This window comes from Salarias fasciatus, chromosome 23 (assembly GCF_902148845.1).
Source record: "Salarias fasciatus chromosome 23, fSalaFa1.1, whole genome shotgun sequence".
NCBI classification, from domain to species: Eukaryota; Metazoa; Chordata; class Actinopteri; order Blenniiformes; family Blenniidae; genus Salarias; species Salarias fasciatus.
The window spans coordinates 37,305,504-37,320,221 of NC_043766.1; the positions used below are offsets into that span (position 1 = coordinate 37,305,504).

The following is a 14,718-nucleotide window of genomic DNA, read 5'->3' on the forward strand; positions in this document are numbered from 1 at the left end:
CACCATCTGGTCATAAAGTAGATATGCTGATTGATGTGTTGTCGTCAAGTCGATCAACTGATCATCCTCTGGTCATAATGTAGATCAACTGATCACCTTGTGGTCATAAGGTGGATGAACTGGCCAGCTTATGTTCATCAATCTCTTTAGCTGATCACTATCTGGTTACCACAATGACCAACTGATCACCGCTGGTTGTAAAGTGGATAAACTGCTCCGTCTCTAATCTTCACGGGAATGGACTGAAAACTTACTATCAACACATGGATCAACGGATAACCATCTGCTCACCGGATGGATCAACTGATCAGCCGCTAGTCATGGAGTGGTTCAATCCATCACCATGTGTTCATCGGCCTGTTCAAGTCATCACCGTCTGGTCATTTGCTAGATCAACTGATAAATGGCTGGTCATTTGATGGCTTAACAGATAAAGATCTCAAGTGATCAACTGATGAAGATCTGTGTCTGATCACTATTAAAAGGATCAGCTGATTATCTGTAGATTAAAATGATCAAGATATTTTGAATCAAGTGATTACCAGCTGTTCATTAGATTGATTACCTGCTCACCGTTTAGTTAACAGGTCGATCAACTGATCACTATCTGGTGAAGCAATTGCTCATCACATGGAGGAACTGAAGTCAGAGTGGAGCGTGTTGGAGATGTGCAGTTCTGGAAGTGGCCCGATTCCACATTCAGTTGAAATAGGGTGATATAAATAGATGCCCTGAAGACTCACCATCTCCTTCAAAGCATTGATCCTCCACTCCTTCACAGAATGATGTTGACTGACATTCACTTTGACCAGGAAGACATATGAAACATGTTCCACCATTGTCTGTCTGTTCATCTGGAGCTGAAACATTAAAGGACAAGAAGTTTTCATTAAAGGTCACAGGACACTTCAGAATTGCAATTCAGTAAGAAAGTTTGTTTGTGCTCACCAGGAAGATTCTCCACATTACAGTCATCTGTATCACAACATCTGGCAGATGCCAGAACACTGGCTGAGCCTGAATCCATTGAAAATGTCCGCTCTCCTGTGGTTGGACACACGGAGGACGTTGCACAGCCTCTGAAGAATCTCTGGATTCCAGCTTGTCCAACTCCAGCATCTACAGAGTGAAAAAAGAGTCAGTGACAGTTGATGAAAAGCTGACAGAAAGTCTGAGTCCATGTGTTTCACTGAGGAATTTTAGAGATGAAGAAAAGTCTACCTATAATGGTGGCTGTTATACACATGGTCTCGGCGGAGCAGGGCACTGAGACTGGCGATGAACAGGAGTCATCTGAGCAGCTCAGACACTGGAGAGGAGCAGGGGTTGTTGTTGATAATGGAGTTTCAGTTGGGGTTGGCTGAGGAGTTGTTGTTGGTGCAGGAGTTGTGGTTGGTTGAGGAGTTGTTGTTGGTGCAGGAGTTGTGGTTGGTTGAGGAGTTGTAGTTGGAGCAGCTGCCGTTGTTCTCGTGGATATGGTGCCATCATTACAGTTGTCTCCTTGACAACAGATTGGTCCGCTGGTGAAGGGTCCAATATTTTCCAGCAGTGTGAAATCCCCCAGATCTGGAGCAGCGTCACACACAGTTTGTGATATGCAACCAAAAGATGGATTACTCCCAGAACCACTTGATTCTGTGGAAGAAGAAGAAACAGAAGGCTTGGAATGTGTCACAAAGGGAACAGAAGTTGTCGGACAATAACATCTCATGAAATAAATGTAGTTTTTAGGAATGGTGAGTTGAAACAACTGTTCACCGTTTGATCATTCCATTGTCACCTTATCACCAACTGGTCATCAGTTGAATCAACTGGTCACCATCTGGTCATAAAGTAGATATGCTGATTGATGTGTTGTCGTCAAGTCGATCAACTGATCATCCTCTGGTCATAATGTAGATCAACTGATCACCTTGTGGTCATAAGGTGGATGAACTGGCCAGCTTATGTTCATCAATCTCTTTAGCTGATCACTATGTGGTTACCACAATGATCAACTGATCACCGCTGGTTGTAAAGTGGATAAACTGCTCCTTCTCTAATCTTCACGGGGATGGACTGAAAACTTACTATCAACACATGGATCAACGGATAACCATCTGCTCACCGGATGGATCAACTGATCAGCCGCTAGTCATGGAGTGGTTCAATCCATCACCGTGTGTTCATCGGCCTGTTCAAGTCATCACCGTCTGGTCATTTGCTAGATCAACTGATAAATGGCTGGTCATTTGATGGCTTAACAGATAAAGATCTCAAGTGATCAACTGATGGAGATCTGTGTCTGATCACCATTAAAAGGATCAGCTGATTATCTGTAGATTAAAATGATCAAGATATTTTGAATCAAGTGATTACCAGCTGTTCATTAGATTGATTACCTGCTCACCGTTTAGTTAACAGGTCGATCAACTGATCACTATCTGGTGAAGCAATTGCTCATCACATGGAGGAACTGAAGTCAGAGTGGAGCGTGTTGGAGATGTGCAGTTTGGGAAGTGGCCCGATTCCACATTCAATTGAAATAGGGTGATATTAATAGATGCCCTGAAGACTCACCATCTCCTTCAAAGCATTGATCCTCCACTCCTTCACAGAATGATGTTGACTGACATTCACTTTGACCAGGAAGACATATGAAACATGTTCCACCATTGTCTGTCTGTTCATCTGGAGCTGAAACATTAAAGGACAAGAAGTTTTCATTAAAGGTCACAGGACACTTCAGAATTGCAATTCAGCACGACAGTTTGTTTGTGCTCACCAGGAAGATTCTCCACATTACAGTCATCTGTATCACAACATCTGGCAGATGCCAGAACACTGGCTGAGCCTGAATCCATTGAAAATGTCCGCTCTCCTGTGGTTGGACACACGGAGGACGTTGCGCAGCCTCTGAAGAATCTCTGGATTCCAGCTTGTCCAACTCCAGCATCTACAGAGTGAAAAAAGAGTCAGTGACAGTTGATGAAAAGCTGACAGAAAGTTTGAGTCCATGTGTTTCACTGAGGAATTTTAGAGATGAAGAAAAGTCTACCTATAATGGTGGCTGTTATACACATGGTCTCGGCGGAGCAGGGCACTGAGACTGGCGATGAACAGGAGTCATCTGAGCAGCTCAGACACTGGAGAGGAGCAGGGGTTGTTGTTGATAATGGCGTTTCAGTTGGGGTTGGCTGAGGAGTTGTTGTTGGGGCAGGAGTTGTGGTTGGTTGAGGAGTTGTTGTTGGTGCAGGAGTTGTGGTTGGTTGAGGAGTTGTAGTTGGAGCAGCTGCCGTTGTTCTCGTGGATATGGTGCCATCATTACAGTTGTCTCCTTGACAACAGATTGGTCCGCTGGTGAAGGGTCCAATATTTTCCAGCAGTGTGAAATCCCCCAGATCTGGAGCAGCGTCACACACAGTTTGAGATATGCAACCAAAAGATGGATTACTCCCAGAACCACTTGATTCTGTGGAAGAAGAAGAAACAGAAGGCTTGGAATGTGTCACAAAGGGAACCGAAGTTGTCGGACAATAACATCTCATGAAATAAATGTAGTTTTTAGGAATGGTGAGTTGAAACAACTGTTCACCGTTTGATCATTCCATTGTCACCTTATCACCAACTGGTCATCAGTTGAATCAACTGGTCACCATCTGGTCATAAAGTAGATATGCTGATTGATGTGTTGTCGTCAAGTCGATCAACTGATCATCCTCTGGTCATAATGTAGATCAACTGATCACCTTGTGGTCATAAGGTGGATGAACTGGCCAGCTTATGTTCATCAATCTCTTTAGCTGATCACTATCTGGTTACCACAATGACCAACTGATCACCGCTGGTTGTAAAGTGGATAAACTGCTCCGTCTCTAATCTTCACGGGAATGGACTGAAAACTTACTATCAACACATGGATCAACGGATAACCATCTGCTCACCGGATGGATCAACTGATCAGCCGCTAGTCATGGAGTGGTTCAATCCATCACCATGTGTTCATCGGCCTGTTCAAGTCATCACCGTCTGGTCATTTGCTAGATCAACTGATAAATGGCTGATCATTTGATGGCTTAACAGATAAAGATCTCAAGTGATCAACTGATGAAGATCTGTGTCTGATCACTATTAAAAGGATCAGCTGATTATCTGTAGATTAAAATGATCAAGATATTTTGAATCAAGTGATTACCAGCTGTTCATTAGATTGATTACCTGCTCACCGTTTAGTTAACAGGTCGATCAACTGATCACTATCTGGTGAAGCAATTGCTCATCACATGGAGGAACTGAAGTCAGAGTGGAGCGTGTTGGAGATGTGCAGTTCTGGAAGTGGCCCGATTCCACATTCAGTTGAAATAGGGTGATATAAATAGATGCCCTGAAGACTCACCATCTCCTTCAAAGCATTGATCCTCCACTCCTTCACAGAATGATGTTGACTGACATTCACTTTGACCAGGAAGACATATGAAACATGTTCCACCATTGTCTGTCTGTTCATCTGGAGCTGAAACATTAAAGGACAAGAAGTTTTCATTAAAGGTCACAGGACACTTCAGAATTGCAATTCAGTAAGAAAGTTTGTTTGTGCTCACCAGGAAGATTCTCCACATTACAGTCATCTGTATCACAACATCTGGCAGATGCCAGAACACTGGCTGAGCCTGAATCCATTGAAAATGTCCGCTCTCCTGTGGTTGGACACACGGAGGACGTTGCGCAGCCTCTGAAGAATCTCTGGATTCCAGCTTGTCCAACTCCAGCATCTACAGAGTGAAAAAAGAGTCAGTGACAGTTGATGAAAAGCTGACAGAAAGTCTGAGTCCATGTGTTTCACTGAGGAATTTTAGAGATGAAGAAAAGTCTACCTATAATGGTGGCTGTTATACACATGGTCTCGGCGGAGCAGGGCACTGAGACTGGCGATGAACAGGAGTCATCTGAGCAGCTCAGACACTGGAGAGGAGCAGGGGTTGTTGTTGATAATGGAGTTTCAGTTGGGGTTGGCTGAGGAGTTGTTGTTGGGGCAGGAGTTGTGGTTGGTTGAGGAGTTGTTGTTGGTGCAGGAGTTGTGGTTGGTTGAGGAGTTGTAGTTGGAGCAGCTGCCGTTGTTCTCGTGGATATGGTGCCATCATTACAGTTGTCTCCTTGACAACAGATTGGTCCGCTGGTGAAGGGTCCAATATTTTCCAGCAGTGTGAAATCCCCCAGATCTGGAGCAGCGTCACACACAGTTTGTGATATGCAACCAAAAGATGGATTACTCCCAGAACCACTTGATTCTGTGGAAGAAGAAGAAACAGAAGGCTTGGAATGTGTCACAAAGGGAACAGAAGTTGTCGGACAATAACATCTCATGAAATAAATGTAGTTTTTAGGAATGGTGAGTTGAAACAACTGTTCACCGTTTGATCATTCCATTGTCACCTTATCACCAACTGGTCATGAGTTGAATCAACTGGTCACCGTCTGGTCATAAAGTAGATATGCTGATTGATGTGTTGTCGTCAAGTCGATCAACTGATCATCCTCTGGTCATAATGTAGATCAACTGATCACCTTGTGGTCATAAGGTGGATGAACTGGCCAGCTTATGTTCATCAATCTCTTTAGCTGATCACTATGTGGTTACCACAATGATCAACTGATCACCGCTGGTTGTAAAGTGGATAAACTGCTCCTTCTCTAATCTTCACGGGGATGGACTGAAAACTTACTATCAACACATGGATCAACGGATAACCATCTGCTCACCGGATGGATCAACTGATCAGCCGCTAGTCATGGAGTGGTTCAATCCATCACCGTGTGTTCATCGGCCTGTTCAAGTCATCACCGTCTGGTCATTTGCTAGATCAACTGATAAATGGCTGGTCATTTGATGGCTTAACAGATAAAGATCTCAAGTGATCAACTGATGGAGATCTGTGTCTGATCACCATTAAAAGGATCAGCTGATTATCTGTAGATTAAAATGATCAAGATATTTTGAATCAAGTGATTACCAGCTGTTCATTAGATTGATTACCTGCTCACCGTTTAGTTAACAGGTCGATCAACTGATCACTATCTGGTGAAGCAATTGCTCATCACATGGAGGAACTGAAGTCAGAGTGGAGCGTGTTGGAGATGTGCAGTTTGGGAAGTGGCCCGATTCCACATTCAATTGAAATAGGGTGATATAAATAGATGCCCTGAAGACTCACCATCTCCTTCAAAGCATTGATCCTCCACTCCTTCACAGAATGATGTTGACTGACATTCACTTTGACCAGGAAGACATATGAAACATGTTCCACCATTGTCTGTCTGTTCATCTGGAGCTGAAACATTAAAGGACAAGAAGTTTTCATTAAAGGTCACAGGACACTTCAGAATTGCAATTCAGTAAGACAGTTTGTTTGTGCTCACCAGGAAGATTCTCCACATTACAGTCATCTGTATCACAACATCTGGCAGATGCCAGAACACTGGCTGAGCCTGAATCCATTGAAAATGTCCGCTCTCCTATGGTTGGACACACGGAGGACGTTGCGCAGCCTCTGAAGAATCTCTGGATTCCAGCTTGTCCAACTCCAGCATCTACAGAGTGAAAAAAGAGTCAGTGACAGTTGATGAAAAGCTGACAGAAAGTTTGAGTCCATGTGTTTCACTGAGGAATTTTAGAGATGAAGAAAAGTCTACCTGTAATGGTGGCTGTTATACACATGGTCTCGGCGGAGCAGGGCACTGAGACTGGTGATGAACAGGAGTCATCTGAGCAGCTCAGACACTGGAGAGGAGTAGGGGTTGTTGTTGATAATGGAGTTTCAGTTGGGGTTGGCTGAGGAGTTGTTGTTGGGGCAGGAGTTGTGGTTGGTTGAGGAGTTGTTGTTGGTGCAGGAGTTGTGGTTGGTTGAGGAGTTGTAGTTGGAGCAGCTGCCGTTGTTCTCGTGGATATGGTGCCATCATTACAGTTGTCTCCTTGACAACAGATTGGTCCGCTGGTGAAGGGTCCAATATTTTCCAGCAGTGTGAAATCCCCCAGATCTGGAGCAGCGTCACACACAGTTTGAGATATGCAACCAAAAGATGGATTACTCCCAGAACCACTTGATTCTGTGGAAGAAGAAGAAACAGAAGGCTTGGAATGTGTCACAAAGGGAACCGAAGTTGTCGGACAATAACATCTCATGAAATAAATGTAGTTTTTAGGAATGGTGAGTTGAAACAACTGTTCACCGTTTGATCATTCCATTGTCACCTTATCACAATCTGGTCATCAGTTGAATCAACTGGTCACCGTCTGGTCATAAAGTAGATATGCTGATTGATGTCTTGTCGTCAAGTCGATCAACTGATCATCCTCTGGTCATAAGGTAGATCAACTGATCACCTTGTGGTCATAAGGTGGATGAACTGGCCAGCTTATGTTCATCAATCTCTTTAGCTGATCACTATCTGGTTACCACAATGATCAACTGATCACCGCTGGTTGTAAAGTGGATAAACTGCTCCTTCTCTAATCTTCACGGGGATGGACTGAAAACTTACTATCGACACATGGATCAACGGATAACCATCTGCTCACCGGATGGATCAACTGATCAGCCGCTAGTCATGGAGTGGTTCAATCCATCACCGTGTGTTCATCGGCCTGTTCAAGTCATCACCGTCTGGTCATTTGCTAGATCAACTGATAAACGGCTGGTCATTTGATGGCTTAACCCTTTAAGCCCTAAGGCTATTTTTCAGAGCCTCTTCTCGAAAATGACATACCAAAATAAAAAGAGTATAGCACTGCAATAACTCGGCCTATTTGAGTGGTTACTGTCTCCTTATAAAGTGAACACTTGTAAGACTTGTCCAGATGTGTAAATATCAGTATATATGTTACTGGTTAAGTGTGACTGAAGATGGAACACAGCAAAAATGAAAAATTTTCAGTCTCGCCTAAAAAAAAAAGCACTTTCAATGTGATCATCTCTTTGGAAAAGTCCAGTTGCAGCTCTAAACCTCCATGAGATCATAGACAAATATGTGAACACTCTCTCTGCAAAGGTTGACTCTGTGAAAGTGAAGCAGAACAAAATTTGACAGGTTTTAGTACAGACAGGTCAGGCGATGGCACACTTTGGCACACTCTGGTGCCATTTGTGAAATCTGAATTTTCTAATGTTCCAAATTATATTTTTCACTTTTATATCACTGCTGAGGTTCAATACATCCAAACAGAGCAGTCTCTGGCGTGACTGCAGTGGAAATTCACACAGAGCGTGTGTTTACGCTCAGCTGGACGCTCCGTGCGTAAAGCCTCCTCTGTATACAGGCTCCCAGCTCCGCAGCAGCTTCATGAATACAGACACCCCGTACGTCGTTAGATTCGTCTGAGCCAATAGAATACAGCGGGGGTCACCGACATGTGATTGACAGCTCTGTTAGCCAATCAGAACAAGCAAAACACCGTCATGGCGCACACAAACATGTATGGCGCTGACCAATCACAGAGCTCCTTGAGGCTAACTGGGGGTCAGTTTTACGCCCGGATTGATGTCAGAGGGGGCTAGCTGGCTAAGCTACACGATCCCGATGGACAATAAACGCATAATTCGGACTCTATATGGACAAAAGTCCAGGTAAGAGACGATTTTTTTACTGCAGTTTGAAAACGCGATCTTGCTGTTGGCTGTTTGAGTGGCATTTTCTGGCGGATTCTGTGGTTTTAGAGGCTTTGAGTGGCATGGTTGTAATCAGCGGAGTCTCAGCTCTCGTCTGAGAGGCTGTTTGTGTGAATTGCATCATTTTTCACAGCGCTACAATCAATATTTCGGCGAGTGGGTTGACACGGTCACGAATATGGTTCATAATTCATTTAGTTCGTGTTTGAGCTGTGTTTGGAGTGTGTAATAATGGCTGATATATTCGGTGAGCCCAGGTTCTGCTGATTAATTTGAGGGTAAGCATCATGACATTCTGTCAGAAATAGTGCACATTATTAGACAATCTCTGAAATGTTTGCTGCCGGGCCCCCAATTGGGGGGCGCTCGGGCTTTAACAGATAAAGATCTCAAGTGATCAACTGATGAAGATCTGTGTCTGATCACCATTAAAAGGATCAGCTGATTATCTGTAGATTAAAATGATCAAGATATTTTGAATCAAGTGATTACCAGCTGGTCATTAGATTGATTACCTGCTCACCGTTTAGTTAACAGGTCGATCAACTGATCACTATCTGGTGAAGCAATTGCTCATCACATGGAGGAACTGAAGTCAGAGTGGAGCGTGTTGGAGATGTGCAGTTTGGGAAGTGGCCCGATTCCACATTCAATTGAAATAGGGTGATATAAATAGATGCCCTGAAGACTCACCATCCCCTTCAAAGCATTGATCCTCCACTCCTTCACAGAATGATGTTGACTGACATTCACTTTGACCAGGAAGACATATGAAACATGTTCCACCATTGTCTGTCTGTTCATCTGGAGCTGAAACATTAAAGGACAAGAAGTTTTCATTAAAGGTCACAGGACACTTCAGAATTGCAATTCAGTACGACAGTTTGTTTGTGCTCACCAGGAAGATTCTCCACATTACAGTCATCTGTATCACAACATCTGGCAGATGCCAGAACACTGGCTGAGCCTGAATCCATTGAAAATGTCCGCTCTCCTATGGTTGGACACACGGAGGACGTTGCGCAGCCTCTAAAGAACCTCTGGATTCCAGGTTGTCCAACTCCAGCATCTACAGAGTGAAAAAAGAGTCAGTGACAGTTGATGAAAAGCTGACAGAAAGTTTGAGTCCATGTGTTTCACTGAGGAATTTTAGAGATGAAGAAAAGTCTACCTCTAATGGTGGCTGTTATACACATGGTCTCGGCGGAGCAGGGCACTGAGACTGGTGATGAACAGGAGTCATCTGAGCAGCTCAGACACTGGAGAGGAGTAGGGGTTGTTGTTGATAATGGAGTTTCAGTTGTGGTTGGTTGAGGAGTTGTTGTTGGGGCAGGAGTTGTGGTTGGTTGAGGAGTTGTTGTTGGTGCAGGAGGTGTAGTTGAAGCAGCTGTAGTTGTTCTCGTGGATATGGTGCCATCATTACAGTTGTCTCCTTGACAACAGATTGGTCCGCTGGTGAAGGGTCCAATATTGTCCAGCAGTGTGAAATCCCCCAAGTCTGGAGCAGCGTCACACACAGTTTGAGATATGCAACCAAAAGCTGGATTACTTCCAGAACCACTTGATGCTGTGGAAGAAGAAGAAACAGAAGGCTTGGAATGTGTCACAAAGGGAACCGAAGTTGTCGGATAATAACATCTCATGAAATAAATTTAGTTTTTAGGAATGATGAGTTGAAACAACTGATCACCGTTTGATCATTCCATTGATCAACTGATCACCACCTGGCCACTGGATGGGCCAAATGGTGACTGTCTGGCATCCAGGTGGATCAACTTATCACCATCTTGTCATCAGCTGGATCAGTTGATAATTTTCTGGTCATAAGGTGTACCAACTGATCACTTTCTGTTCATCAATCTCTTCAACTGCTCACCATCCAATCATCAGGTTGATCAATTCCTCACTGTCTGGTCTTAAAATAGATATACCGATTGATGTCTGGTCGTCACGTCAATCAACTGATCACCTTCTGGTCATCGGGTGGATCAGATGATCACCATCTGTTCGTCAATTGAATGAACTGATGACCGTCTGGTTATTCATCTCTTCAAACGATCGCTATCAGGTCACCAGGTTGATCAACTGATCACCGGCTGGTCATAAAGTATATATATTGATTGATGTCTTGTCGTCAGGTCGATCAGCTGATCATCCTCTGGTCATAAGATGGATGAACTGACCACCTTGTGGTCATAAGTTGGATGAGCTGACCAGCTTCTGTTCATCAATCTCTACAACTGATCACTATCTGGTCACCAGAATGATCAACTGTGATCACCGTCTGGTCGTAAAGTGGATAAACTACTCATTCTCTGGTCTTCAGGGGAATGGACTGAAAACATACTTACAAAAGGTGGATCAACAGATAACCATCTGCTTACCGGATGGATCAACTGATTACCTGGCAGTAATGGAGTGGTTAAATCAATCACCGTGTGTTCATCAGTCTGTTCAAGTGATGAGCGTCGGGTCTTTTGGTAGATACACTGATAAATGGCTGGTCATTAGATGGGTTAACAGATAAAGATCTCAAGTGATCAACTGATGAAGATCTGTGTATGATCACCATTAAAAGGATCAGCGGATTATCTGTAGATTAAAATGATCAAGATATTTTGAATCAAGTGATTACCGGCTGGTCATTAGATTGATCACCTGCTCACCGTTTAGTTAACAGGTCGATCAACTGATCACTATCTGGTGAAGCAATTGCTCATCACATGGAGGAACTGAAGTCAGAGTGGAGCGTGTTGGAGATGTCAGTTCTGGAAGTGGCCCGATTCCACATTCAATTGAAATAGGGTGATATAAATAGATGCCCTGAAGACTCACCATCTCCTTCAAAGCATTGATCCTCCACTCCTTCACAGAATGATGTTGACCGACATTCACTTTGACCAGGAAGACATATGAAACATGTTCCACCATTGTCTGTCTGTTCATCTGGAGCTGAAACATTAAAGGACAAGAAGTTTTCATTAAAGGCCACAGGACACTTCAGAATTGCAATTCAGTATGACAGTTTGTGCTCACCAGGAAGATTCTCCACATTACAGTCATCTGTATCACAACATCTGGCAGATGCCAGAACACTGGCCGAGCCTGAATCCACTGAAAATGTCCGCTCTCCTATGGTTGGACACACGGAGGACGTTGCACAGCCTCTGAAGAATCTCTCGGTGTCAGCTTGTCCAAGTTCAGCATCTACAGAGTGAAAAAAGAGTCAGTGACAGTTGATGAAAAGCTGACAGAAAATTTGAGTCCATGTGTTTCACTGAGGAATTTTAGAGATGAAGAAAAGTCTACCTCTAATGGTGGCTGTTATACACATGGTCTCGGCGGAGCAGGGCACTGAGACTGGCGATGAACAGGAGTCATCTGAGCAGCTCAGACACTGGAGAGGAGCAGGGGTTGTTGTTGATAATGTAGTTTCAGTTGTGGTTGGTTGAGGAGTTGTTGTTGGGGCAGGGGTTGTGGTTGGTTGAGGAGTTGTTGTTGGTGCAGGAGGTGTAGTTGGAGCAGCTGTCGTTGTTCTCGTGGATATGGTGCCATCATTACAGTTGTCTCCTTGACAACAGATTGGTCCGCTGGTGAAGGGTCCAATATTGTCCAGCAGTGTGAAATCCCCCAGGTCTGGAGCAGCGTCACACACAGTTTGAGATATGCAACCAAAAGCTGGATTACTCCCGGAACCACTTGATTCTGTGGAAGAAGAAGAAACAGAAGGCTTGAAATGTGTCACAAAGGAAAGAGAAGTAGTGGGATAACAACATCTCCTGAAATAAACATGGCTTTTAAGAATGGTGAGTTGAATTAACTGATCACCCTCTGGTCATAAGGTGGTTAAACTGATCACCGTGTTATCATCCAGTGGATCGACTGACTGCTTTCTGGTCATAAAACAGAAAAACACACCGCTGTCCAATCATCAGAGAGATCAACTGATCACTACCTTGTCACGGAGTGTTTCTAGTGATCAGTGTGTGTTTGTCAATCTGTTCAACTGATCACCATCTGGTGTATCAATTGCTCACCACATGGAGGACATGAAGTCAGGAGGTGAGAATGCTGAGGATCTTTGTTCTGAATGTGGTCCGATTCCACAATCAATTGAAATAAGTTATATAAATAGAAATCCTGAACACTCACCCTCCCCTTCAAAGCATTGATCCTCCACTCCTTCACAGAATGATGTTGACCGACATTCACTTTGACCAGGAAGACAGATGAAACACGTTCCACCATTTTCTGTCTGTGCTTCTGGAGCTGAAACATTAAAGGACAAGAAGTTTTAATTAAAGGTCACGGGACACTTCAGAATTGCAATTCAGTATGACAGTTTGTTTGTGCTCACCAGGAAGATTCTCCACATTACAGTCATCTGTATCACAACATTTGGCAGAAGCCAGAACACTGGCCGAGCCTGAATCCAATGAAAATGTCCGCTCTCCTATGGTTGGACACACAGAGGATGTTGCGCAGCCTCTGAAGAATCTCTCGGTGTCAGCTTGTCCAAGTTCAGCATCTACAGAGTGAAAAAAGAGTCAGTGACAGTTGATGAAAAGCTGACAGAAAGTTTGAGTCCATGTGTTTCACTGAGGAATTTTACAGATGAAGAAAAGTCTACCTATAATGGTGGCTGTTATACACATGGTCTCGGCGGAGCAGGGCACTGAGACTGGAGATGAACAGGAGTCATCTGAGCAGCTCAGACAGTCCAGAGCTTCAGCTGTTTGAGACAGAAACAGGGATCAGGTTGTCTTTTCGTGTTCTGTTAGAAAAGTGTGGTTTGTACTATATTCCTTATCGTTGAAAATGTGTCTCACTTTGCACAGTATTGTATGTGATGTATGAAAGTCCACAGGTGAAGGAACACGTTTAACATAGAGTAACTACTTTGGCTTTGTCAGCTGCATGGTGTATAGGATAGAAGTTCACTGTTATCTAAACTTTGCTCTGTGTGTGTGTATGTGACGCCTTCGCAATAAAAGGAGAATCGTCGGCAGATAGAGTCAGAGATCAGGCTGGAGGATACATCCTTCGTTCGGGCTCTCCTTCCATCCGAAGTAAAAATCTCGATCGAGTCTTGTGTCTTTTCGTAATGTCTGTTGTCTGTTTTCTATCAGGTTTTGAACCTGACAGCTCCCACAGTTCTCTCTGAACGTTCTCCTCTCGTGGTGTGATGGAAAACGTTTCAATGGAACCCCCTCGGGGTTTGTTCTACAGCCGCTTCACATAGTAGGACCCTCGGAACATGTAACGTAACCATCAGTCAGACTTGTGTAGAGGGAGCTGAAGTATTAAAGTTATGCAAAAGACAGAGGGAGGTGTGGTTCTTTCTCCCCCATTATTCTCTCTCTCTCTGTCTTTATTATGTCTTTCTCAGAAGGAGGTGTGGTGTGTTTGCAATTAAAAAGGAAAAAAAAAAGAAGGTGTGGTTCTGTTTCCTTCTCTCTCTGTCTCTCTCTCTGTCTCTCTCTCTGTCTCTCTCTCTCTCTCTCTCTCTCTCTCTTTCTCTCTCTCTCTCTCTCTCTGTGGGGGGTTGGGGGGGGGGGGGGGTGGACTGGGGGGGGGGGTCCCTTAGTCACTCACAAAGCACATAGCACCAGACCACACCAGGCTGTGATCAATACTGCCTGATCAGAAAACCAAATCCTATTAGAACTCAGGATCTCTTGATATATTAAGGCACAAATGTTTGAAGAAACTGGATGAATAGTATTCAAAAGGAAATTAGAAATAATTTTAACAATGACAATGTGATTAAAAAGAATAACAACACTCCATATAAATTATCATAAGGTATAATAAAAATAATTATAGGCAAGAAAAATAAGATCAGGAAAGAAGAAGAAAAAAAAACTGAAAAATAAATTACACTGGAATAACATCCCTCAATGTAGTTTCATATATATATATATATATATATATATATATATATATATATATATATATATATATATATAGATATAGATATAGTGGAGAAATTCACAGTACTATATGACACACACACACACACACATATATATATAAAGTAGGATTTAACATCATCTACTGAGATCAGTCTGGATAG

At 43.5% G+C, this 14,718-nt stretch overlaps 2 protein-coding genes across 2 annotated transcripts in view; both read left to right on the plus strand.

Moving 5' to 3' along the window:
- Positions 1-14,718, plus strand: part of LOC115382176 (NACHT, LRR and PYD domains-containing protein 3-like) — a 1,518,151-nt gene that overhangs the window by 1,456,052 nt on the left and 47,381 nt on the right. The gene's annotated exons all lie outside the window — the stretch shown is intronic.
- Positions 1-14,718, plus strand: part of LOC115382197 (NLR family CARD domain-containing protein 3-like) — a gene marked incomplete at its 3' end in the record, with an annotated part of 1,183,065 nt that overhangs the window by 982,537 nt on the left and 185,810 nt on the right.